We start from the raw sequence: 25,763 nt of genomic DNA, 5'->3' as shown, positions 1-25,763 counted from the left end.
TTCTGCTACAAAGCTAGCAGTTGCTGCCCAAAAGGTGCAGCTTGAGCTATCTGCAGAAGCTCTACTAGGCTATTTTTGGTTCGGTTGTTAAAATGGAGGGCCAGAGTCGTGAACTGACCAACTCCCAGCAACCAGGTGGCGCTGCGGCCCACAAATGTGAACCTGGCCTACTTTCTGGACAAATATTGTCCAAACTGGTCGCGGTTGCTCGAGAACCCGACTACCCTTCTAGGGATTTCACTGAAGAACAGCTTGACGCTGTAATTGATCAAATAGAAAACCCGGATGATACAAAACCAATCCAGGTGTCCTTGGCTAAGTTAGCCTTGATCCTCTATCAGATAGACCTTCAACGTGGTCAGAAGATCATGAACCTCCAGAGTATGCTAGCTGAAAAACAGCGAAATGGAAGGCTGATCGAGGAAGACGACACCCGCACAGATTCTGGGGAAGATGGGGAGGAGACCCCGCCCCCCTCTGCTGATGACAACAGACAGTGGGAAGGGGGGAAACACCATGACTCTCTGGACGGATGCACGCCGCAGGGGAGAGATGAAGCTTATCTGTTCCAACCTTCGGCCCCGTTCCCTACACACACTATAGGGCACTCAGGACCACCTAGGGGCCGAGGGCAGTTCGCCCTCGAACCCCAGGTTGGACCACCACCCTCATCTTCATGGCCTTCTCAGTCAGTGAGAAGTCGACCAGCTGAGCGGCACCTCTATTTAGACCGCTCCCCCAGTCCACGAAGGGTGCAAGGTGCCGGCTGGGGTTATGCACAAGCCCAACCTGCACCTCCACCATCTACCCATCCTAGCTACTCCAGTATTCGGCATGCCGATAACCAGCTGCAGGACAAAGCATCATACGCCAGTCCGTACCCAGACAAAGTGTATTACGCAGAAGCCCCAGTTGAAAGAAGCAGGCTGCACCACGCAGACGTGCCCCGAGAGGAGGACCTCCCAGGACACCCACGTGACGTGCCAGCAGCCCGCCACAGCAGGCCGAACCCCGATTTGGGCCCCAGGAGTCAACATTGGGAGCCCAGAGCACAACAGCGATATCCAGCGCCCTCTGAGACAGACCGTGGGTCAGAGTCAGAAGATGACGCGCCGTACCGTGAGTCAGGGCTCCGTGTACGTCAAATTGAATCGCTAGCTAGAGACATAGAACGCTTTGATCCTGACACCATAGAATCCAATGTCGACGATTATCTCAGGGAGATAGAACGTTGTCTGCTTGATCTTCCAGCACCCTCTTCAAGGGAAAAGCTCAAGCTAATTTGGAAAACCACATCTAGAACGGTGCACGGTTTCATGGAAACTCTACCACCTGACATTCGAGATCGGTACTCCTCGCTCTGCCGCGTGCTGAGAGATGAATACGCCACGTATGCAGACTCTGCGTCTGCTACAATGGGGGCCTTCTCCATCAAACACGGGAGAAACGAACCCCCCAGAGAGTATTATCGCAGACTCAAAAGTGCTTATTTCCAAGGTTGAAACGGTCCTGGGCTCGAGGAAGACCCTGCCTTCAGATCCCTGTTCATTCACAACCTGCACGAGTGTGTTCGATCCGAAGTCTCAATGTATTGTCGGATGTAAAAACTGACAACTCAGGAGATTAGGAGATACGCTCAACAGGCTTGGGAAGCCGGCGGAAAGCCCCAAAAGCCTGACGCACATCACCGCGTCATGCACCTAGCTCCCGACACCGAGCCGCGTTTGGAGCTCGAAGGCACAGAAGCTCCACCCACTAAGCCAAAATCTGCTAAACCTAGACCTGTTAAACCGCGAGAGCAGTCCCAATCTCCTCAACAGGGGAATGGGGGTGCTGTTTGGCCGCCTAGGTCTGGACAATCAGACAGGAAGTGGCCCAACCAAAACCAACGGCAGGCAGGTCGGAACAGTGGAAGGTTTAAGGAGCGCCGCCAACAGGTAAGTCCCGAACGCAAGTCCGCAGGTGAGTACTTGACCAAAGCCGACCTCCAGGAGATGTTTCAGCAGTTCCTAGCTAAACAGAAGGAACAGCTGAGATCTGCAGAAGAAACCCCTGCACCAAAGTCTTCTTCTAAGAAGCCAGACCCGGAGCCAACGTCCGCATGACTAGGCGTGGTTCAAACCCCCAGCGTGGCCAGGACCTACCTGATCAGCTGGGGAAACACTACTGGTAGACCACAGGAGTCTCCTGAAATCTACCCCCCAGAGAAACCTGATACTAAATTTCTGAAGTTCCTTGGTGACTTAACAAACCTTGATCATGCTCGCCGTTTGTACTGTAGCACCAACGTAGGTGGATGCATACAGGTTGATGCTCTGCTGGATACCGGCTCAGAAATCACCCTGATGTGCTCCACACTGTTCCGTCGCGTGTCTGACACCATGCGGTCGCTCGGGAAACCAGTCCAGGTAGAACCCTGTGACCTGAAAATCACCAGCTACACCCAGACCCGGGAGTGTATCACTCACCGGGCGTGGCTGGACATCACCTTCCAAGACATGGCTCTGGTTCACCCGTTTTATGTCTGCCAGCTAGACACTGAACCACTTCTCATTGGTCAGGACCTGCTTGAACGTCTAGCTCCCCTCATCGACTGCCAGAAGGGTCTACTGTGGGCCCAGGTGGACACACCTAAGCCCTGGAACCCGGATAGCAGCCGACCATCCTCCATTCTTGAAGTCAGCATAAGTGAGCAGCAAAACCCTTGTTCCAAGGTCATGCCCCTCCCTACAGCTCCCACAGACGATGACCGCCTGCAAAGGCATGAAACCGCTCCTGGAACTCCGCTCCGCACACATTCATCTTTTCTCTGCTCGCTGAAGAACGTCAGCCTGCAGCCATATGCACCACACATAGTTGGTGGTCTCACCATCAACTGCACCCACATCTCAGATGCTCGCCTTGCTCTTTGGTCAGAAAAGTCAGCAATCAGCCAGCAGACGTTTGAACACCTGCGTCAGAAGGACCCCATTCTGGTCAGTGTGACACGTAGCCATCGGCTCTTGTCACCTACTTGGCCGCAGAGGCTCCTGAAAGCGCCAGAGGTCTGCTCTCTGATTATCCAGCTTGGAGAAAGACAGCTCACACATACATTCAGCATCATACCACAGCTTCATCCATCTGCATTCATTGGAGCAGATCTGCTGGTTCGACTCGGTGCCCAGCTGGACACTTGCAATCAAGTCCTTTGGGCCCGGGCCACACCATCCTCTGAGCCTCGCTCAGAAGGCCCTGAACACTTGCTGTCCGGTCAGACCATTCCACAGGCCTGCCGTGCAGTGGTTGAGGCCAGCACGGTTCTGCCCCCACTGGTCAAAGGAGTGCCTGTTCGTCTGACTCTGATGAAGCATCAGAAGCTGCCAGGCACACAAGCCTTCTTCCAGCCATCACCACACTTCTTGGAGCTCAACTTAGCCGTCTGTGGCACGCCACTCTTGGAGCTGAACAATCGTTCTGCCTACTTGTTGGTCGAAAATCCGACCCGGAGTCCTATCCACATGCCGGCAGGAAAGCCCTTGGGCATGCTGATAGATAGCTCATTCCATGACTTCGAACTTTCAGTCCCCATGTTCGGACAACTTCCGTTGTTCTTGAACGACAGACAGGTTGGTGTAGACACATTCAGTACTTTCCCTTCACAAATGATTACCATCAAGCGGCATGAAGCCCTTCCTGAGGAACCCATTTGCAGTGCAACCTTAGATACTGACGGCGGTCAGTGTCTAACGGTTTTTGCAATAAATACTCAACCCTCTGAGTCACCGGTTGAAAGCCCGGAACACCAGAGACCCTCCTCCTCTGAACCTTATGACGGCTTCGAGGCCGAAGTCAGCCAGCACCTTGACAAAGCGGATGCGCTGGAGTCAAAGGAGCAGAGAGCAGCGCTTAGAAGCCTGTTCTATGAGTTTCAGTCCATCTTATCCAGGGACTCCCTGGACTGTGGACTCACAAACCTGCACACGGTTCGCATTCCGACGAACCCGAATGCCCCTCCTACTTTTGTACGTCAGTACAAGATTCCCCTCGCTGCTTATGAGTCGATCCAGGAGATCCTCGATCAGCTGAAGGAGAAAAACATCATCAGAGAGTGTAACTCCACTTACAACTCTCCCATCTCGCCGGTTCTGAAAGCGACTGGGAAATGGCGTCTCACCATAGACCATCGTGCATTGAACAAACAAGTGCCTCTCTCCAGGTGGCCTATGATCCATTTAGATCAAGAGCTAGCCAGAGTCAGAGATGCTCGTTTCTTCTCTACGGTTGACGTAGCCAACGGTTTCTGGACCATGAAGGTTGAGCCGGCGGACCAGTATAAACTGGCTTTCTCCTTTGGAAATCGCCAATATACTTGGAACCGCTGCCCCTTTGGCTACTCTAACTCACCTGCCGAGTTCAACATTTTCCTCCACAAAGCCATGTCAGATGCTGCTTCCAGAGGGAACCTCATATATGTCGATGACATCTTGATGAGGAGTCGAACCTTCGAGGAGCACCTGGCCGAACTCCGTCACGTGCTGCAACAGCTCGCTGACGCCGGAGCTAAATTGGCGATTCTCAAGGGACAGTGGTGTCGAACCAAAGTGGAGTATGTTGGACTGCTGGTTGGCCCTAATGGAGTCGAGCCCCAAGCGGGACGCATTAGGGCCATTCAGGACATCAAAGCCCCAGCTAATCTGACTGAACTCAGGAGCTTCCTCGGAGTCTGCAACTACTCCAGACAGTTCATTGAGGAGTACGCTGAAACAGCGAGGCCCCTCACTGAGCTGCTTCGGAAGGAGACACCTTTCGTGTGGGACAGAACCCAAGAACTCTCCTTCCAGTTCCTAAAACAGAAGTTGGCGTCCACACCCTGTCTGGCTTACCCAGACAAGGATAGAGAGTTCTACATAGAGGCTACTTTCTCCTCTCACTGCCTGAGCGCTGCTTTGAAGCAGAAACACGATCAGGACATGAGAGTTGTGGCATATGCCAGCAAGCCTCTGAGCAAGGTGGACCTCCAGTTCTCAGACTGCGAGAGAGCTCTCCTCTCTACAGTCTGGGCCGTCGAACACTTTCGTAGTTACATCGGTGGACAGAAAGTGATCATTGAAACGTGTCATCAGCCTGTCACCTTCCTAAACAGCCAGCGACTGCGCGAAGGAAGAGTGTCAAACAGCCGCATTGCGACATGGATGATGGTGCTCCAAGGATACAACATTGAGGTCAAGTATGGTCAGAACACCAAGCTATCACTAGGACAAGGACTAGCAGGCTGCCAGCACTGTGACTCTGACTCCGTCAGGGGCCCCCTGGACACACCTGCCGCACTCTACCCAACCGCATCCAATCATCGCTACTTTGATGAGAATGTTTGCCAAGGGCTTCCGAAAGTTTACACTGACGGATGTGCCTACCTTCACGAAGGCCAGCTCCGTGCTGGGGTTGGAGTCGTTTGGGTGGACTGTGACACTAAGCAACCAAATCACTACCGGTTGGGCCAAAAGTCTTGTCAGTACGCCGAAATTGCTGCAGTGTTGATAACCCTCCAGCAGGCGGCAGCCTTGGACATCACTCAAATCGTCCTTTGCTCTGATTCAAACTACGCTAGACACAGCTTCATTTCTCACTTCCCCATGTGGAAGGAGAACCACATGAAAAACGCCAGGAACAGAGACGTGAAACACTCGGAGTTATTCCTAGCGTGTGATCTGCTCACCACTGAGAAAGGCATAATGGTCTACTGGAAAAAGGTCAAAGGTCACTCCAGGACCCTAGGTCCGGAGAAAGATGGTAATGACGAAGCGGACCGCCTTGCTAAGCTCGGTGCTGACCAGGGAACCTGTTGGGAATTCAAAGACGAGTGGCTTCCACCCAAGGCCGTTCACGAGGTCTGTGCGATTACTCGTCGCCATGCTAAACAGGCAGACGAACCTCGGACCGTTGAGGTACCCGTGTTTCTAGGCGGAAAACCACAGGACGTGGACCTAGTCACCATGCAGGAACAAGATCCTGACCTGAAGCTCATCCGCGAGCTTCTCCAAAAGGGCCCGATGCCTGAACAACCGTCACCACCTACTGGCGCAAGCTGAGATTTGGTAACCCTGCATCGTCAACTCGCGCACCTGAAACTACAAAACGATTTGTTAGTTTACATGCGTGACGATCACCGCCCGCCTCGCTGGGTTGTTCCACTCGACCACAGAGGAGCGATGCTTGCCTACGCCCACGACACTCCGGTTGGAGGTCACCGCGGAGCAAAAGCTACCCTCGCGTCACTGACAGAAGTAGCATATTGGCCGTCGATGTCCAAGGACGTACACAGCTATGTCCAAGGCTGCCTTGTCTGTGCCCAGTTTCAACCCTCCCAGCCGCTTGCTAGAGCACCACTGCAACGCAGGGGAATAACCTTCCCTTGGTCCCACCTGCAGATCGACTGGGTTGGACCAGTTCCCAAATCGGCAAGAGGAAACAAATATATGCTAACTGTAACTTGCAGTTTCACAAAGTGGGTGGAATGCCTTCCAGCACCAAACGATACAGCCGTCACAACCGCTGTACTGCTGATTAACCACGTTTACAGTCGATGGGGACTTCCACTCTGCATTGACTCTGACCGGGGAACTCATTTCACATCCAGTGTAATGACGTCCCTGTTTGAACTTCTGGGAGTGGAAGTGAGATTCCACCTTCCCTATCACCCACAGTCATCCGGACAAGTTGAACGGATGAACCGCACGGTCGTCTCCATGCTCAAAAAGTACGTCTGCTCCACTGGGAAGGACTGGGACGTCAAGCTCCCTCTGGTCCTGATGGCCATACGGTCCACTCCCCAGCGATCCACGGGGGTTACGCCCTTTGAGATGATGACCGGCAGACTGATGACTCTACCACTGCACCTCCTGTATCACCCAGAGGATGTCAGTGTTGCCACTGCCTATACCGCTCATCAGTATGTGGCAGACTTGAAAACACACCTCAGAGCTACGTTCGCGCATGCTCAGAAGAAAATGGAGACCAACGTAGAAGGCGCTAAAGCCTACTACGACCAAAAGACAACCAGCCGCGAATACGAGGTGGGTGACAAAGTGTTCTACTTCCAGTTCGCCCAACCAGCAGGCAGAGCTAAGAAGTTCCTGCCCTGCTGGTCAGGACCATTTGAGATCATGGCAAAACTCTCTCCAGTTGCATACAGGTTACGCATCACCAAAGCGAGACAGGAGCCTATCTACAAATGGGTGCATGCAAACCAAATCAAACCCTACGTCAAACCATCCCCGCGGGTACAGAGACCAGACTCCCCGCAGGAGGTAGACGTAGTCTCTACATAGTTCTATGCATGGAAATGGAAAGGGGGGAAGTGCACGTTTAACCCACTAACATGTACTAACCGACAAAGAACCAGCCCCCCCCACCCCCCCCCCCACCCCCCCGGCCGTCACTTTCACTAACCAAGAGAACCTCCTCCTAGAACGCTAACAGGAAGTACCTACTAAAACCTTACAGGGTACTCTGGTACCTACACTATGCTCTGATTAATGAATCTCTACGTGCAATCAAGACTTTGTCTGAAACCGTACATCAGGATATTGTGTACACACGAGTGGTGAGAGATTTGATGCAGGATCTGCTCAGGGAAGTAAGTTCCACGCAAGACAGCTTGGTTGAAAGTCGTATTTCCCCGTACTTGGTACCACTGGACCTGCTCAAAGTTAGCTTGACAGCTGCTACCCCTCTACCGTGCACCTTTCACAAATCCACCTAGCGTACAGCCTAGGCAGTGCAATTCCCATTCACGTTGATGCAGAAAAATTAGAACTCGGTTTCCTGTTACGTTCCCATACTTGTGACACCTCACATCTATAGGCTTAAGTCTAGGCTAAACATTGGTATTTGAAAGGACGGTAGGCATTTCCACCTTGAACTAGAAACCTGACACTCTATCATCTCAACCTCGAACAGCATGACTCAGAGATTGAGATCATGGACGCTTTCCAGGGTTATAACTTTGCCTTCGATTTAGAAATTGATCAACAATTACTGATTGAAGGAACCAAATTTGTTAAGTTCACACAAACCCCGCGTGAACTTACTTTGACGCCCAAGACGCTACATTGACACAGATTATACGACCTTAATCTGCACATTGGTCGCCCTGGGGATGGGATGGCTCATCACGGCCGTGATTGCTTATTCCGCCTACAGGCGTGTTAAGAAACTCCAAGATAAGATGCACTTGCTCACCTACGGTGTGCCTCGTAACCGCGTTCGGGGAGACTCCAAGCGCGAATGTACCACACCTGTCTAAAGGGGGTGAGCAACATTTTCTTTGTTATTCTGTAACCCTAAGAGTAGTTCTCATTTTAGTCTACCTCACATATTTATCTGAGTGTTGCACTATGTCACATTCTTTATAAGCTACACACTGAATGTATGACCTAAGAATGTATTTTATGAGACCTCAAGGTTGCTATGAATTTTCTTGGATGTTATATTTTATGGGGGGGGGGGGGGGGGGGGGGGGTTCTGTATTTTTGTTTCTTACTTGGTCACATATTAACTAGTGGTTATGTGCCGGCCCAGCTCAGTCTGTCAATGACTCTGTCTGACGCACCTGCACATTGTAGTACCTCTTAGTTTTATGGTCCTTGTTTTAGCCCAAAGACTGTCCTGATCCACCCTTTGGACCAAAAAGGGGGGAATCTTGGGACCACATAGGTCAATGCGCGTTTGCGAACTATGGACCTCGTACATCACCGCGTGCTCCATAAACTGAACTGTATGGCCGGCGGTGAGATGCCTTTGTGTCCCCTCGTGGAGTTAACCGCCCACCGACCTTCCTCCTTCTACACTACTACCTCTCGCATGGACGACATCATCATTGCGTACCACCTGCGTGAGTGGCTTCTTCTCGTTATGCGCGTTGGGGACTATCCCGTTTCCTATCCTCTTTGTGCCTGACCAGGATCAAAGACCAAAGGCGCCAGGATCCAAGACAAAGACCAAAGACATAGGCGTCCAAGGAGACCAACGTCCTAAGGGACAAACCCACCTGTGCTTCCGACAATCAAGTCGACCTACGTTCATGAGGAACAAACCCATCTGTGCTTCCGACGATCGAGCTTTGGGCGCGATCCCCGAAACCAAAAGGGGGAATGTTGAGGGTCTGACCTCATGAGGAAATTACTATGCAGTGATTTTCTCCAAAATGACTGTGCTTAAATTGCTCTGAAAAGCAAATAATCACATCAGCGCCAAGAAACTTCATTTCCCATGATGCTTTGCACACGGAAGCATTGGGATGATGTCACCGCCTAATACCAGAAACACGTTCTGCGCATGTGCGGGAGGCCGTGGAGCTTTTCCCGCGAACTAAGACCATAAATCTTCAGCAGAGACAAAGAAACCTCGTTCTTTTGCCCAGGATACCTGGCGGTAAGGACACGCTTGTCGAACGCTCCGACTCCCTTGAGCACGCGGAAGCTCTAAGTGCCCAAGTTGAGCCCACGGAACTGCTGGAAACTACACTCCAACTCCATCGGGACCTGACTGGGAACGAGCGGAGCTCCATCCAGCTCTCAGAGACGCTGTAAGTTGTCAAACTCAGCACAAAAGAAACTTCGTTCTCTTTGTGTCCAGCCCGTGGAGAAACACTACCGGAGAACGCCAAAACAGCGGAGAAAGCCATCAAACCGACGGACGACGCCAAACTGCGGAGAAACACGGAGAACCGTCAAATCAAAAGAGGGAGGGACGCCTCGCTCTTCTGGTGATCAGAAACTCATCTCTTTCTCTCATTCTTTCCTTCTCCCGTTTCCTCTATAGTCCAGAATAAGCAATAAAACCGCGTCTATTGCTTAAAAGTAGCTTCGTGTTTTCCTCTTTCGTTCCCAAACACGTCCGTCGGGTCATTTTGAAAGAATAAACTGCTTATTGATCATTGTTTGGTATCTTTAAATGTTTTCTGCTTGGCCACGTGGTTTAACTAAAAGATATTATTCGTGATTAATCTTTTGTGTTGTTTCATGATCCTTTGAAATGTTTTGAGTGAATTTGAGGTTAAGTTACTTATGATTCTAAGTGCCTTGGAAGTTAAAGTGCAAGTTGCCACCCACACTTTAGCCAGACAAAGGGGTCAGCCATCTTGCATACAGACTCCCTTTTAGAAACACACACACACATACATACACACAAAACACCTTGAACATTATTTTGAATATACATCCTTTTATTATATCACATGGTTATTATTCATTTATGCCACTGTTTATTCATTTGACAAATTGTTGATTAAACGTTATAAAATTCAGATTTTCGTCTCCAGTAGCTTTGTTGTGTCGAAGAGAAGTCTCTGCTCCGAGGATTCTACGAACTTCAAGAAAGACTGATAAGAGTTTTGGATTCAATTTTTCCCCGGTTAAAGGGGAATGGTGCCCCGTATATCTAAGAATATCTTAATTAATTAATAAATCAGTAAATATTCCCATATTTACAGAATTTATTGAAGAATCCCAAAAGTAAGTTAAAGCTTACGAATTGTTCGCTCCTAATAACTCCAACAGTTGTATCGGAAGGACCAGGGCAACAAACCCTGTATGGCAAAACAGTGTCACCTCACGTTGTCAAACTTGTCAGGATTGTCAAATGCCCGACTAGCTCAGTCGGTAGAGCATGAGACTCTTAATCTCAGGGTCGTGGGTTCGAGCCCCACGTTGGGTGCTAAGGCCTTTGACAGAGTATGTTTTCATGCAGTGTCACCAGTTTACCCTGAATCAAAATGCGTTTGCTTGTAAAACAGAAATTGTTGCCATAGATTGGGGGAAGTTTTAAGCTCAGACAACACTAAGAAAAAACTCAAATAACGTCCCAAATTCTTATGCCAGCAGCTGCAATTCTTCTCACAAAAGAACTAGTAGAAAGATTACACATGAATAGACAGACGTTGCCTTTAGAATCTATGCCTAACATGGGACTTGAACCCATGACCCTGAGATTAAAAGTCTCATGCTCTACCGGCTGAGCTAGTCAGGCTACAAAATGATTACAGACAGAAACAGAGTAAAATAGTCAGATAGATAGATAGATAGATAGATAGATAGATAGATAGATAGATAGATAGATAGATAGATAGATAGATAGATAGATAGATAGATAGATAGATAGATAGATAGATAGATAGATAGATGATAGATAGATAGATAGATTCTTTCTTTCATTCATTCATTGGTTGATGACACTGTAAAAAAGTTTGTCACATAAGCGCACAAATCTTCAAATGAGTGGCACAGTAGTTATTTTTAAGTTTTTTTTAAATTTTAGATAACAACATTGTTAACAGAAAAGCACTTTTCTAAAAAATTTAGAAAAAGACCAACATATGTCTTTCTGCAGATCTGTACACCAAAGATACATCCACCCATCTTTGAATAAATTGCTCTTGATAGCGTCCAGAGATCTTTATTCTTGAGATAAAATTAATCATAAACCTTAGTTTCTAGTCAATGTATATGTCAAGAGTGGGGTTTGAACCCAAGCCTCCTACTGGAGACCAGAATCCCCATATTGGAATGGAAGCAATGCTTGAGTCTGGCGCCTTTGACCGCTCGGCCATCTTGACTGAAGATCAGAGTAGTATAATAAAGTTGCAGAGGTTGAATTGTGACCTACCCTCTGAAGTTGTCCTTTGCTATTTCATTGACCTTGTAGAACCACTTATCCCAAGTAAGACTGCTGGCTGTGATAATAAATACAATCGATAATTTGTAAGTTTGGTCAAATGTCTGAAATGAAGTTGCCCAATCAAAAGCAATTGTTTTCATTCAAGTTCTACCCATTCCCAAAACACTTTGGATCTTTAGAAGTTTGGTGTTCAACTTCAAAAGCTCTTTTATTGTTACTGAGTTACAGTAATTTGTTGTATCTGAAGGACCAGGGCAACAAACCCTGTATGGCAAAACAGTGTCACCTCACGTTGTCAAACTTTTCAAGCTTTTCAAATGCCCGACTAGCTCAGTTTGTAGAGCATGAGACTCTTAATCTCAGGGTCGTGGGTTCGAGCCCCACGTTGGGTGCTAAGGCCTTTGACAGAGTATGTTTTAATGCAGTGTCACCAGTTTACCCTGAATCAAAATGCGTTTGCTTGAAAAACAGAAATTGTTGCCATAGATTGGGGTAAGTTTTAAGCTCAGACAACACTAAGAAAAAACTCAAATAACGTCCCAATTTCTTATGCCAGCACCTGCAATTCTTCTCACAAAAGAACTAGTAGAAAGATTACACATGAATAAACAGTTATTGCCTTTAGAATCTATGCCTAACATGGGACTTGAACCCATGACCCTGAGATTAAAAGTCGCATGCTCTACCGGCTGAGCTAGTCAGGCTACAAAATCATTACAGACAGAAACAGAGTAAAATAGTCAGATAGATAGATGATGATAGATAGATAGATAGATAGATAGATAGATAGATAGATAGATAGATAGATAGATAGATAGATAGATAGAAAGATAGATAGATAGATAGATAGATAGATAGATAGATAGATAGATAGATAGATAGATAGATAGATAGATAGATAGATAGATAGATAGATAGATAGATTCTTTCATTCATTCATTCATTGGTTGATGACACTGCAAAAAAGTTTGTCACATAAGCGCACAAATCTTCAAATGAGTGGCACAGTAGTTATTTTAAAGTTTTTTTATGTTAGATAACAACATTGTTAACAGAAAAGCACTTTTCTGAAAAATTTAGAAAAAGACCAACATATGTATTTCTGCAGATCTGTACACCAAAGATACACCCACCCATCTTTGAATAAATTGCTCTTGATAGCGTCCAGAGATCTTTATTCTAGAGACAAAATTAATCATAAACCTTTGTTACTAGTTAATGAATGTGTCAGGAGTGGGATTTGAACCCACGCCTCCTACTGGAGACCAGAATCCCCAAATTGGAATGGAAGCAATGCTTGAGTTTGGCGTCTTTGACCGCTCAGCCATCTTGACTGAAGATTGGTGTGGTATAATAAAGTTGCAGAGGTTGAATTGTGACCTACCTTCTGAAGTTGTCCTTTGCTATTTCATTGACCTTGTAGAACCACTTATCCCAAGTAAGACTGCTGGCTGTGATAATGAATACCATTGATAAGTTGTAAGTTTGGTCAAATGTCTGAAATGAAGTTGCCCAATCAAAAGCAATTGTTTTCATTCAAGTTCTACCCATTCCCAAAACACTTTGGATCTGTAGAAGATTGGTGTTCAACTTCAAAAGCTCTTTTATTGTTACTTAGTTACAGTAATTTGTTGTATCTGAAGGACCAGGGAAACAAACCCTGTATGGCAAAACAGTGTCACCTCACGTTGTCAAACTTGTCAAGATTGACAAATGCCCGACTAGCTCAGTCGGTAGAGCATGAGACTCTAAATTTCAGGGTCGTGGGTTCGAGCTCCACGTTGGGCGCTTAGGCCTTTGACAGAGTATGTTTTCATGCAGTGTCACCAGTTTACCCTGAATAAAAATGCGTTTGCTTGAAAAACAGAAATTGTTGCCATAGATTGGAGGGAGTTTTAAGCTCAGACAACACTAAGAAAAAACTCAAATAACGTCCCAAATTCTTATGCCAGCACCGGCAATTCTTATCACAAAGAACTAGTAGAAAGATTACACATGAATAGACTGATGTTGCCTTTAGAATCTATGCCTAACATGGGACTTGAACCCATGACCCTGAAATTAAAAGTCTCATGCTCTACCGGCTGAGCTAGTCAGGCTACAAAATCATTACAGAGAGAAACAGAGTAAAATAGTCAGATAGATAGATAGATAGATAGATAGATAGATAGATAGATAGATAGATAGATAGATAAATAGATTATTTAATTCATTCATTCATTGGTTGATGACACTGTAAAAAAGTTTGTCACATAAGCGCACAAATCTTCAAACGAGTGGCACAGTAGTTATTTTTAAGTTTTTTTGTATGTTAGATAACAACATTGTTAACAGAAAAGCACTTTTCTAAAAAATTTAGAAAAAGACAAACATATGTCTTTCTGCAGATCTGTACACCAAAGATACACGCACCCATCTTTGAATAAATTGCTCCTGATAGCGTCCAGAGATCTTTATTCTTGAGATAAAATTAATCATAAACCTCTGTTACTAGTTAATGAATGTGTCAAGAGAGGGATTTGAACCCACGCCTCCTACTGGAGACCAGAATCCCCATATTGGAATGGAAGCAATGCTTGAGTCTGGCGCCTTTGACCGCTCTGCCATCTTGACTGAAGATCAGAGTGGTATAATAAAGTTGCAGAGGTTGAATTGTGACCTACCCTCTGAAGTTGTCCTTTGCTATTTCATTGACCTTGTAGAACCACTTATCCCAAGTAAGACTGCTGGCTGTGATAATAAATACAATCGATAATTTGTAAGTTTGGTCAAATGTCTGAAATGAAGTTGCCCAATCAAAAGCAATTGTTTTCATTCAAGTTCTACCCATTCCCAAAACACTTTGGATCTTTAGAAGTTTGGTGTTCAACTTCAAAAGCTCTTTTATTGTTACTGAGTTACAGTAATTTGTTGTATCTGAAGGACCAGGGCAACAAACCCTGTATGGCAAAACAGTGTCACCTCACGTTGTCAAACTTTTCAAGATTTTCAAATGCCCGACTAGCTCAGTCGGTAGAGCATGAGACTCTTAATCTCAGGGTCGTAGGTTCGAGCCCCACGTTGGGAGGTAAGGCCTTTGACAGAGTATGATTTAATGCAGTGTCACCAGTTTACCCTGAATCAAAATGCGTTTGCTTGAAAAACAGAAATTGTTGCCATAGGTTGGGGTAAGTTTTAAGCTCAGACAACACTAAGAAAAAACTCAAATAACGTCCCAATTTCTTATGCCAGCACCTGCAATTCTTCTCACAAAAAAACTAGTAGAAAGATTACACATGAATAAACAGATGTTGCCTTTAGAATCTATGCCTAACATGGGACTTGAACCCATGACCCTGAGATTAAAATTCTCATGCTCTACCGGCTGAGCTAGTCAGGCTACAAAATCATTACAGACAGAAACAGAGTAAAATAGTCAGATAGATAGATGATGATGATAGATAGATAGATAGATAGATAGATAGATAGATAGATAGTTAGATAGATAGATAGATAGATAGATAGATAGATAGATAGATAGATAGATAGATAGATAGATAGATAGATAGATAGATAGATAGATAGATAGATAGATTCTTTCTTTCATTCATTCATTCATTGGTTGATGACACTGTAAAAAAGTTTGTCACATAAGCGCACAAATCTTCAAATGAGTGGCACAGTAGTTATTTTTAAGTTTTTTTATTTTAGATAACAACATTGTTAACAGAAAAGCACTTTTCTAAAAAATTTAGAAAAAGACCAACATATATCTTTCTGCAGATCTGTACACCAAAGATACACCCACCCATCTTTGAATAAATTGCTCTTGATAGCGTCCAGAGATCTTTATTCTTGAGATAAAATTAATCATAAACCTTAGTTTCTAGTCAATGAATATGTCAAGAGTGGGCTTTGAACCCACGCCTCCTACTGGAGACCAGAAATCCCCATATTGGAATGGAAGCAATGCTTGAGTCTGGCGCCTTTGACTGCTCGGCCATCTTGACTGAAGATCAGAGTGGTATAATTAAGTTGCAGAGGTTGAATTGTGACCTACCCTCTGAAGTTGTCCTTTGCTATTTCATTCACCTTGTAGAACCACTTATCCCAAGTAAGACTGCTGGCTGTGATAATAAATACAATCGATAATTTTTAAGTTTGGTCAAATGTCTGAAATGAAGTTGCCCAATCAAAAGCAATTGTTTTCATTCAAGTTCTACCCATTCCCAAAACACTTTGGATCTTTAGAAGATTGGTGTTCAACTTCAAAAGCTCTTTTATTGTTACTGAGTTACAGTAATTTGTTGTATCTGAAGGACCAGGGCAACAAACCCTGTATGGCAAAACAGTGTCACCTCACGTTGTCAAATTTGTCAAGATTTTCAAATGCCCGACTAGCTCAGTCGGTAGAGCATGAGACTCTTAATCTCAGGGTTGTGGGTTCGAGCCCCATGTTGGGTTCTAAGGCCTTTGACAGAGTATGTTTTCATGCAGTGTCACCAGTTTACCCTGAATCAAAATGTGTTTGCTTGAAAAACAGAAATTGTTGCCATAGATTGGGGGAAGTTTTAAGCTCAGACAACACTAAGAAAAAATTCAGATAACGTCTCAAATTCTTATGCCAGCAGCTGCAATTCTTCTCACAAAAGAACTAGTAGAAAGATTACACATGAATAGACAGATGTTGCCTTTAGAATCTATGCCTAACATGGGACTTGAACCCATGACCCTGAGATTAAAAGTCTCATGCTCTACCGGCTGAGCTAGTCAGGCTACAAAATCATTACAGACAGAACCAGAGTAAAATAGTCAGATAGATAGATGATGATAGATAGATAGATAGATAGATAGATAGATAGATAGATAGATAGATAGATAGATAGATAGATAGATAGATAGATAGATAGATAGATAGATAGATAGATAGATAGATAGATAGATTCTTTCATTCATTCATTCATTGGTTGATGACAAGGCAAAAAAGTTTGTCACATAAGCGCACAAATCTTCAAATGAGTGGCACAGTAGTTATTTTTAAGTTTTTTTATGTTAGATAACAACATTGTTAACAGAAAAGCACTTTTCTAAAAAAATTAGAAAAAGACCAACATATGTCTTTCTGCAGATCTGTACACCAAAGATACACCCACCCATCTTTGAATAAATTGCTCTTGATAGCGTCCAGAGATCTTTATTCTAGAGACAAAATTAATCATAAACCTTTGTTACTAGTTAATGAATGTGTCAAGAGTGGGATTTGAACCCACGCCTCCTACTGGAGACCAGAATCCCCATATTGGAATGGAAGCAATGCTTGAGTCTGGCGCCTTTGACCGCTCGGCCATCTTGACTGAAGATTGGTGTGGCATAATAAAGTTGCAGAGGTTGAATTGTGACCTACCTTCTGAAGTTGTCCTTTGCTATTTCATTGACCTTGTAGAACCAGTTATCCCAAGTAAGACTGCTGGCTGTGATAATGAATACCATCGATAATTTGTAAGTTTGATCAAATGTCTGAAATGAAGTTGCCCAATCAAAAGCAATTGTATTCATTCAAGTTCTACCCATTCCCAAAACACTTTGGATCTGTAGAAGATTGGTGTTCAACTTCAAAAGCACTTTTATTGTTACTGAGTTACAGTAATTTGTTGTATCTGAAGGACCAGGGAAACAAACCCTGTATGGCAAAACAGTGTCACCTCACGTTGTCAAACTTGTCAAGATTGACAAATGCCTCACTAGCTCAGTCGGTAGAGCATGAGACTCTAAATTTCAGGGTCGTGGGTTCGAGCTCCACGTTGGGCGCTTAGGCCTTTGACAGAGTATGTTGAAATGCTGTGTCACCAGTTTACCCTGAATAAAAATGCGTTTGCTTGAAAAACAGAAATTGTTGCCATAGATTGGGGGGAGTTTTAAACTCAGACAACACTAAGAAAAAACTCAAACAACGTCCCAAATTCTTATGCCAGCACCTGCAATTCTTCTCACAAAGAACTAGTAGAAAGATTACACATGAATAGACTGATGTTGCCTTTAGAATCTATGCCTAACATGGGACTTGAACCCATGACCCTGAAATTAAAAGTCTCATGCTCTACCGGCTGAGCTAGTCAGGCTACAAAATCATTACAGAGAGAAACAGAGTAAAATAGTCAGATAGATAGATAGATAGATAGATAGATAGATAGATAGATAGATAGATAGATAGATAGATAGATAGATAGATAGACAGATAGATCGATAGATAGATAGATAGATAGATAGATAGATAGATAGATAGATAGATAGATAGATAGATAGATAGATAGATAGATGATAGATAGATATATTCTTTCTTTCATTCATTCATTGGTTGATGACACTGTAAAAAAGTTTGTCACATAAGCGCACAAATCTTCAAATGAGTGGCACAGTAGTTATTTTTAAGTTTTTTTTTATGTTAGATAACAACATTGTTAACAGAAAAGCACTTTTCTAAAAAATTTTAGAAAAAGACCAACATATGTCTTTCTGCAGATCTTTACACCAAAGATACACCCACCCATCTTTGAATAAATTGCTCCTGATAGCGTCCAGAGATCTTTATTCTTGAGATAAAAGTAATCATAAATCGTTGTTTCTAGTTAATGAATGTGTCAAGAGTGGGACTTGAACCCACGCCTCCTACTGGAGACCAGAATCCCTATATTGGAATGGAAGCAATGCTTGAGTCTGGCGCCTTTGACCGCTCGGCCATCTTGACTGAAAATTGGAGTTGTAAAATAAAGTTGCAGAGGTTGAATTGTGACCTACCCTTTGAAGTTGTCCTTTGCTATTTCATTGACTTTGTAGAACCACGTATCCCAAGTAAGACTGCTGGCTAAGATAATGAATACAATCGATAAGTTGTAAGTTTGGTCAAATGTCTGAAATGAAGTTGCCCAATCAAAAGCAATTGTTTTCATTCAAGTTCTACCCATTCCCAAAACACTTTGGATCTTTAGAAGATTGGTGTTCAACTTCAAAAGCTCTTTTATTGTTACTGAGTTACAGTAATTTGTTGTATCTGAAGGACCAGGGCAACAAACCCTGTATGGCAAAACAGTGTCACCTCACGTTGTCAAACTTGTCAAGATTGTCAAAGGCCCGACTAGCTCAGTCGGTAGAGCATGATACTCTTAATCTCAGGGTCATGGGTTCGAGCCCCACTTTGGGTGCTTAGGCCTTTGACAGAGTATGTTTTCATGCAGTGTCACCAGTCTACCCTGAATCAAAATGCGTTTGCTTGAAAAACAGAAATTGTTGCCATAGATTGGGGGAAGTTTTAAGCTCAGACAACACTAAGAAAAAACTCAAATAAACTCCCAAATTCTTATGCCAGCACCTGCAATTCCTCTCACAAAAGAACTAGTAGAAAGATTACACATGAATAGAGAGATGTTGCCTTTAGAATGTATGCCTAACATGGGACTTGAACCCATGACCCTGAGATTAAAAGTCTCATACTCTACCGGCTGAGCTAGTCGGGCTACAAAATGATTACAGACAGAAACAGAGTAAAATAGTCAGATAGATAGATGATGATAGATAGATAGATAGATAGATAGATAGATAGATAGATAGATAGATAGATAGATAGATAGATAGATAGATAGATAGATAGATAGATAGATAGATAGATAGATAGATAGATAGATAGATAGATTCTTTCATTCATTCATTCATTGGTTGATGACACTGTAAAAAAGTTTGTCACATAAGCGCACAAATTTTCAAATGAGTGGCAGAGTAGTTATTTTTAAGTTTTTTTATGTTAGATAACAACATTGTTAACAGAAAAGCACTTTTCTAAAAAATTTAGAAAAAGACCAACATATGTCTTTCTGCAGATCTGTACACCAAAGATACACCCACCCATCTTTGAATAAATTGCTCTTGATAGCGTCCAGAGATCTTTATTCTTGAGATAAAATTAATCATAAACCTTTATTTCTAGTTAATGAATGTGTCAAGAGTGGGATTTGAACCCACGCCTCCTACTGGAGACCAGAATCCCCAAATTGGAATGGAAGCAATGCTTGAGTCTGGCGCCTTTGACCGCTCGGCCATCTTGACTGAAGATTGGGGTTGTATAATAAAGTTGCAGAGGTTGAATTGTGACCTACCCTCTGAAGTTGTCCTTTGCTATTTCATTGACTTTGAAGAACCACTTATCCCAAGTAAGACTGCTGGCTGTGATAATGAATACAATCGATAAGTTGTAAGTTTGGTCAAATGTCTGAAATGAAGTTGCCCAATCAAAAGCAATTGTTTTCATTCAAGTTCTACCCATTCCCAAAACACTTTGGATCTTTAGAAGATTGGTGTTCAACTTCAAAAGCTCTTTTATTGTTACTGAGTTACAGTAATTTGTTGTATCTGAAGGACCAGGGCAACAAACCCTGTATGGCAAAACAGTGTCACCTCACGTTGTCAAACTTGTCAAGATTGTCAAATGCCCGACTAGCTTAGTCGGTAGAGCATGAGACTCTTACTCTCAGGGTCGTGGGTTCGAGCCCCACGTTGGGTGCTTAGGCCTTTGACAGAGTACGTTTTCATGCAGTGTCACCAGTTTACCCTGAATCAAAATGCGTTTGCTTGAAAAACAGAAATTGTTGCCATAGATTGGGGGAAGTTTTAAGCTCAGAAAACACTAAGAAAAAACTCAAATAAAGTCCCAAATTCTTATGCCAGCACCTGCAATTCTTCTCACAAAAGAACTAGTAGAAAGATTACACATGAATAGACAGATGTTGCCTTTAGAATGTATGCCTATCATGGGACTTGAACCCATGACCCTGAGATTAAAAGTCTCATGCTCTACCGGCTGAGCTAGTCGGGCTACAAAATGATTACAGACAGAAACAGAGTAAAATAGTCAGAAAGATAGATGATGATAGATAGATAGATAGATAGATAGATAGATAGATAGATAGATAGATAGATAGATAGATAGATAGATAGATAGATAGATAGATAGATAGATAGATAGATAGATAGATAGATAGATTCTTTCATTCATTCATTCATTGGTTGATGACACTGTAAAAAAGTTTGTCACATAAGCGCACAAATCTTCAAATGAGTGGCACAGTAGTTATTTTTAAGTTTTTTTATTTTAGATAACAACATTGTTAACAGAAAAGCACTTTTCTAAAAAATTTAGAAAAAGACCAACATATGACTTTCTGCAGATCTGTACACCAAAGATACACCCACCCATCTTTGAATAAATTGCTCTTGATAGCATCCAGAGATCTTTATTCTTGTGATAAAATTAATCATACACCTTTGTTTCTAGTTAATGAATGTGCCAAGAGTGGGATTTGAACCCACGCCTCCTAATGGAGACCAGAATCCCCACATTGGAATGGAACCAATGCTTGAGTCTGGCTTCTTTGACCGCTCGGCCATCTTGACTGAAGATTGAAGTGGTATAATAAAGTTGCAAAGGTTGAATTGTGACCTACCCTCTGAAGTTGTCCTTTGCTATTTCATTGACCTTGTAGAACCACTTATCCCAAATAAGACTGCTGGCTGTGATAATGAATACAATCGATAAGTTGTAAGTTTGGTCAAATGTCTGAAATGAAGTTGCCCAATCAAAAGCAATTGTTTTCATTCAAGTTCTACCCATTCCCAAAACACTTTGGATCTTTAGAAGATTGGTGTTCAACTTCAAAAGCTCTTTTATTGTTACTGAGTTACAGTAATTTGTTGTATCTGAAGGACCAGGGCAACAAACCCTGTATGGCAAAACAGTGTCACCTCACGTTGTCAAACTTGTCAAGATTGTCAAATGCCCGACTAGCTCAGTCGGTAGAGCATGAGACTCTTACTCTCAGGGTCGTGGGTTCGAGCCCCACGTTGGGTGCTTAGGCCTTTGACAGAGTACGTTTTCATGCAGTGTCACCAGTTTACCCTGAATCAAAATGCGTTTGCTTGAAAAACAGAAATTGTTGTCATATATTGGGGGAAGTTTTAAGCTCAGACAACACTAAGAAAAAACTCAAATAAAGTCCCAAATTCTTATGCCAGCACCTGAATTTCTTCTCACAAAAGAACTAGTAGAAAGATTACACATGAATAGACAGATGTTGCCTTTAGAATGTATGCCTAACATGGGACTTGAACCCATGACGCTGAGATTAAAAGTCTCATGCTCTACCGGCTGAGCTAGTCGGGCTACAAAATGATTACAGACAGAAACTGAGTAAAATAGTCAGAAAGATAGATGATGATAGATAGATAGATAGATAGATAGATAGATAGATAGATAGATAGATAGATAGATAGATAGATAGATAGATAGATAGATAGATAGATAGATAGATAGATAGATAGATTCTTTCATTCATTCATTCATTGGTTGATGACACTGTAAAAAAGTTTGTCACATAAGCGCACAAATCTTCAAATGAGTGGCACAGTAGTTATTTTTAAGTTTTTTTATTTTAGATAAAAACATTGTTAACAGAAAAGCACTTTTCTAAAAAATTTAGAAAAAGACCAACATATGACTTTCTGCAGATCTGTACACCAAAGATACACCCACCCATCTTTGAATAAATTGCTCTTGATAGCATCCAGAGATCTTTATTCTTGTGATAAAATTAATCATACACCTTTGTTTCTAGTTAGTTAATGTGCCAAGAGTGGGATTTGAACCCACGGCTCCTACTGGAGACCACAATCCCCACATTGGAATGGAACCAATGCTTGAGTCTGGCTTCTTTGACCGCTCGGCCATCTTGACTGAAGTTTGAAGTGGTATAATAAAGTTGCAGAGGTTGAATTGTGACCTACCTTCTGAAGTTGTCCTTTGCTATTTCATTGACCTTGTAGAACCACTTATCCCAAATAAGACTGCTGGCTGTGATAATGAATACAATCGATAAGTTGTAAGTTTGGTCAAATGTCTGAAATGAAGTTGCCCAATCAAAAGCAATTGTTTTCATTCAAGTTCTACCCATTCCCAAAACACTTTGGATCTTTAGAAGATTGGTGTTCAACTTCAAAAGCTCTTTTATTGTTACTGAGTTACAGTAATTTGTTGTATCTGAAGGACCAGGGCTACAAACCCTGTATGGCAAAACAGTGTCACCTCACGTTGTCAAACTTGTCAAGATTGTCAAATGCCCGACTAGCTCAGTCGGTAGAGCATGAGACACTTACTCTCAAGGTCGTGGGTTCGAGCCCCACGTTGGGTGCTTAGGCCTTTGACAGAGTATGTTTTCATGCAGTGTCACCAGTTTACCCTGAATCAAAATGCGTTTGCTTGAAAAACAGAAATTGTTGTCATATATTGGGCGAAGTTTTAAGCTCAGACAACACTTAGAAAAAACTCAAATAAAGTCCCAAATTCTTATGCCATCACCTGAATTTCTTCTCACAAAAGAACTAGTAGAAAGATTACACATGAATAGACAGATGTTGCCTTTAGAATGTATGCCTAACATGGGACTTGAACCCATGACGATGATATTAAAAGTCTCATGCTCTACCGGCTGAGCAAGTCGGCCTACAAAATGATTACAGACAGAAACAGAGTAAAATAGTCAGAAAGATAGATGATGATAGATAGATAGATAGATAGATAGATAGATAGATAGATAGATAGATAGATAGATAGATAGATAGATAGATAGATAGATAGATAGATAGATAGATAGATAGATAGATAGATAGATAGATAGATAGATAGATAGATAGATTCTTTCATTCATTCATTCATTGGTTGATGACACTGTAAAAAAGTTTGTCACATAAGCACACAAATCTTCAAATGAGTGGCACAGTAGTTATTTTTAAGTTTTTTTATTTTAGATAACAACATTGTTAACAGAAAAGCACTTTTCTAAAAAATTTAGAAAAAGACCAACATATGACTTTCTGCAGATCTGTACACCAAAGATACACCCACCCATCTTTGAATAAATTGCTCTTGATAGCATCCAGAGATCTTTATTCTTGTGATAAAATTAATCATACACCTTTGTTTCTAGTTAATGAATGTGGCAAGAGTGGAATTTGAACCCACGCCTCCTACTGGAGACCAGAATCCCCACATTGGAATGGAACCAATGCTTGAGTCTGGCTCCTTTGACCGCTCGGCCATCTTGACTGAAGATTGGGGTTGAATATTAAAGTTGCAGAGGTTGAATTGTGACCTACCCTCTGAAGTTGTCCTTTGCTATTTCATTGACTTTGTAGAACCACTTATCCCAAGTAAGACTGCTGGCTGTGATAATGAATACAATCGATAAGTTGTAAGTTTGGTCAAATATCTGAAATGAAGTTGCCCAATCAAAAGCAATTGTTTTCATTCAAGTTCTACCCATTCCCAAAACACTTTGGATCTTTAGAAGATTGGTGTTCAACTTCAAAAGCTCTTTTATTGTTACTGAGTTACAGTAATTTGTTGTATCTGAAGGACCAGGGCAACAAACCCTGTATGGCAAAACAGTGTCACCTCACGTTGTCAAACTTGTCAAGATTGTCAAATGCCCGACTAGCTCAGTCGGTAGAGCATGAGACTCTTAATCTCAGGGTCATGGGTTCGAGCCCCACGTTGGGTGCTTAGGCCTTTGACAGAGTACGTTTTCATGCAGTGTCACCAGTCTACCCTGAATCAAAATGCGTTTGCTTGAAAAACAGAAATTGTTGCCATAGATTGGGGGAAGTTTTAAGCTCAGACAACACTAAGAAAAAACACAAATAAAGTCCCAAATTCTTATGCCAGCACCTGCAATTCTTCTCACAAAAGAACTAGTAGAAAGATTACACATGAATAGACAGAAGTTGCCTTTAGAATGTATGCCTAACATGGGACTTGAACCCATGACCCTGAGATTAAAAGTCTCATGCTCTACTGGCTGAGCTAGTCGGGCTACAAAAAGACAGAAACAGAGTAAAATAGTCAGATAGATAGATGATGATAGATAGATAGATGATAGATAGATAGATAGATAGATAGATAGATAGATAGATAGATAGATGATAGATAGATAGATAGATAGATAGATAGATAGATAGATAGATAGATAGATAGATAGATAGATAGATAGATAGATAGATAGATTCTTTCATTCATTCATTCATTGGTTGATGACACTGTAAAAAAGTTTGTCACATAAGCGCACAAATTTTCAAATGAGTGGCAGAGTAGTTATTTTTAAGTTTTTTATGTTAGATAACAACATTGTTAACAGAAAAGCACTTTTCTAAAAAATTTAGAAAAAGACCAACATATGTCTTTCTGCAGATCTGTACACCAAAGATACACCCACCCATCTTTGAATTAATTGCTCTTGATAGCGTCCAGAGATCTTTATTCTTGAGATAAAATTAATCATAAACCTTTGTTTCTAGTTAATGAATGTGTCATTAGTGGGATTTGAACCCACGCCTCCTACAGGAGACCAGAATCCCCACATTGGAATGGAACCAATGCTTGAGTCTGGCTTCTTTGACCGCTCGGCCATCTTGACTGTAGATTGAAGTGGTATAATAAAGTTGCAGAGGTTGAATTGTGACCTACCCTCTGAAGTTGTCCTTTGCTATTTCATTGACCTTGTAGAACCACTTATCCCAAATAAGACTGCTGGCTGTGATAATGAATACAATCGATAAGTTGTAAGTTTGGTCAAATGTCTGAAATGAAGTTGCCCAATCAAAAGCAATTGTTTTCATTCAAGTTCTACCCATTCCCAAAACACTTTGGATCTTTAGAAGATTGGTGTTCAACTTCAAAAGCTCTTTTATTGTTACTGAGTTACAGTAATTTGTTGTATCTGAAGGACCAGGGCAACAAACCCTGTATGGCAAAACAGTGTCACCTCACGTTGTCAAACTTGGCAAGATTGTCAAATGCCTGACTAGCTCAGTCGGTAGAGCATGAGACTCTTAATCTCAGGGTTGTGGGTTCGAGCCCCACGTTGGGCGCTCAGGCCTTTGACAGAGTATGTTTTCATGCAGTGTCACCAGTTTACCCTGAATCAAAATGTGTTTGCTTGAAAAACAGAAATTGTTGCCATCGATTGGGGGAAGTTTTAAGCTCAGACAACACTAAGAAAAAATGCAAATAAAGTCCCAAATTCTTATGCCAG

At 42.8% G+C, this 25,763-nt stretch overlaps 13 non-coding genes across 13 annotated transcripts; 5 read left to right on the top strand and 8 right to left on the bottom strand.

Moving 5' to 3' along the window:
• Nucleotides 1-10,622: 10,622 nt before the first annotated feature.
• Nucleotides 10,623-10,695, top strand: trnak-cuu (transfer RNA lysine (anticodon CUU)). Its single transcript has one exon. It is a non-coding gene; the product is annotated as a tRNA-Lys (tRNA).
• A 239-nt stretch (nucleotides 10,696-10,934) lies between these two features.
• Nucleotides 10,935-11,007, bottom strand: trnak-uuu (transfer RNA lysine (anticodon UUU)). The gene has a single exon. It is a non-coding gene; the product is annotated as a tRNA-Lys (tRNA).
• Nucleotides 11,008-13,681: 2,674 nt separating this feature from the next.
• Nucleotides 13,682-13,754, bottom strand: trnak-uuu (transfer RNA lysine (anticodon UUU)). Its single transcript has one exon. It is a non-coding gene; the product is annotated as a tRNA-Lys (tRNA).
• A 2,583-nt stretch (nucleotides 13,755-16,337) lies between these two features.
• trnak-uuu (transfer RNA lysine (anticodon UUU)) lies at nucleotides 16,338-16,410 on the bottom strand. Its single transcript has one exon. It is a non-coding gene; the product is annotated as a tRNA-Lys (tRNA).
• Nucleotides 16,411-16,879: 469 nt separating this feature from the next.
• trnal-caa (transfer RNA leucine (anticodon CAA)) lies at nucleotides 16,880-16,988 on the bottom strand. Its single transcript has 2 exons — nucleotides 16,951-16,988; nucleotides 16,880-16,925 (listed from the first exon to the last, which is right to left on the bottom strand). It is a non-coding gene; the product is annotated as a tRNA-Leu (tRNA).
• A 692-nt stretch (nucleotides 16,989-17,680) lies between these two features.
• trnak-uuu (transfer RNA lysine (anticodon UUU)) lies at nucleotides 17,681-17,753 on the bottom strand. The gene has a single exon. It is a non-coding gene; the product is annotated as a tRNA-Lys (tRNA).
• A 517-nt stretch (nucleotides 17,754-18,270) lies between these two features.
• On the bottom strand, nucleotides 18,271-18,379 carry trnal-caa (transfer RNA leucine (anticodon CAA)). Its single transcript has 2 exons — nucleotides 18,342-18,379; nucleotides 18,271-18,316 (listed from the first exon to the last, which is right to left on the bottom strand). It is a non-coding gene; the product is annotated as a tRNA-Leu (tRNA).
• A 693-nt stretch (nucleotides 18,380-19,072) lies between these two features.
• On the bottom strand, nucleotides 19,073-19,145 carry trnak-uuu (transfer RNA lysine (anticodon UUU)). The gene has a single exon. It is a non-coding gene; the product is annotated as a tRNA-Lys (tRNA).
• Nucleotides 19,146-19,622: 477 nt separating this feature from the next.
• trnal-caa (transfer RNA leucine (anticodon CAA)) lies at nucleotides 19,623-19,731 on the bottom strand. Its single transcript has 2 exons — nucleotides 19,694-19,731; nucleotides 19,623-19,668 (listed from the first exon to the last, which is right to left on the bottom strand). It is a non-coding gene; the product is annotated as a tRNA-Leu (tRNA).
• Nucleotides 19,732-20,112: 381 nt separating this feature from the next.
• On the top strand, nucleotides 20,113-20,185 carry trnak-cuu (transfer RNA lysine (anticodon CUU)). The gene has a single exon. It is a non-coding gene; the product is annotated as a tRNA-Lys (tRNA).
• Nucleotides 20,186-21,456: 1,271 nt separating this feature from the next.
• Nucleotides 21,457-21,529, top strand: trnak-cuu (transfer RNA lysine (anticodon CUU)). Its single transcript has one exon. It is a non-coding gene; the product is annotated as a tRNA-Lys (tRNA).
• A 2,631-nt stretch (nucleotides 21,530-24,160) lies between these two features.
• trnak-cuu (transfer RNA lysine (anticodon CUU)) lies at nucleotides 24,161-24,233 on the top strand. The gene has a single exon. It is a non-coding gene; the product is annotated as a tRNA-Lys (tRNA).
• A 1,293-nt stretch (nucleotides 24,234-25,526) lies between these two features.
• trnak-cuu (transfer RNA lysine (anticodon CUU)) lies at nucleotides 25,527-25,599 on the top strand. Its single transcript has one exon. It is a non-coding gene; the product is annotated as a tRNA-Lys (tRNA).
• Nucleotides 25,600-25,763: the final 164 nt, after the last annotated feature.

Source organism: Nothobranchius furzeri, chromosome 7, assembly GCF_043380555.1.
Source record: "Nothobranchius furzeri strain GRZ-AD chromosome 7, NfurGRZ-RIMD1, whole genome shotgun sequence".
NCBI classification, from domain to species: Eukaryota; Metazoa; Chordata; class Actinopteri; order Cyprinodontiformes; family Nothobranchiidae; genus Nothobranchius; species Nothobranchius furzeri.
This window is presented reverse-complemented; position numbering and strand designations above follow the sequence as displayed.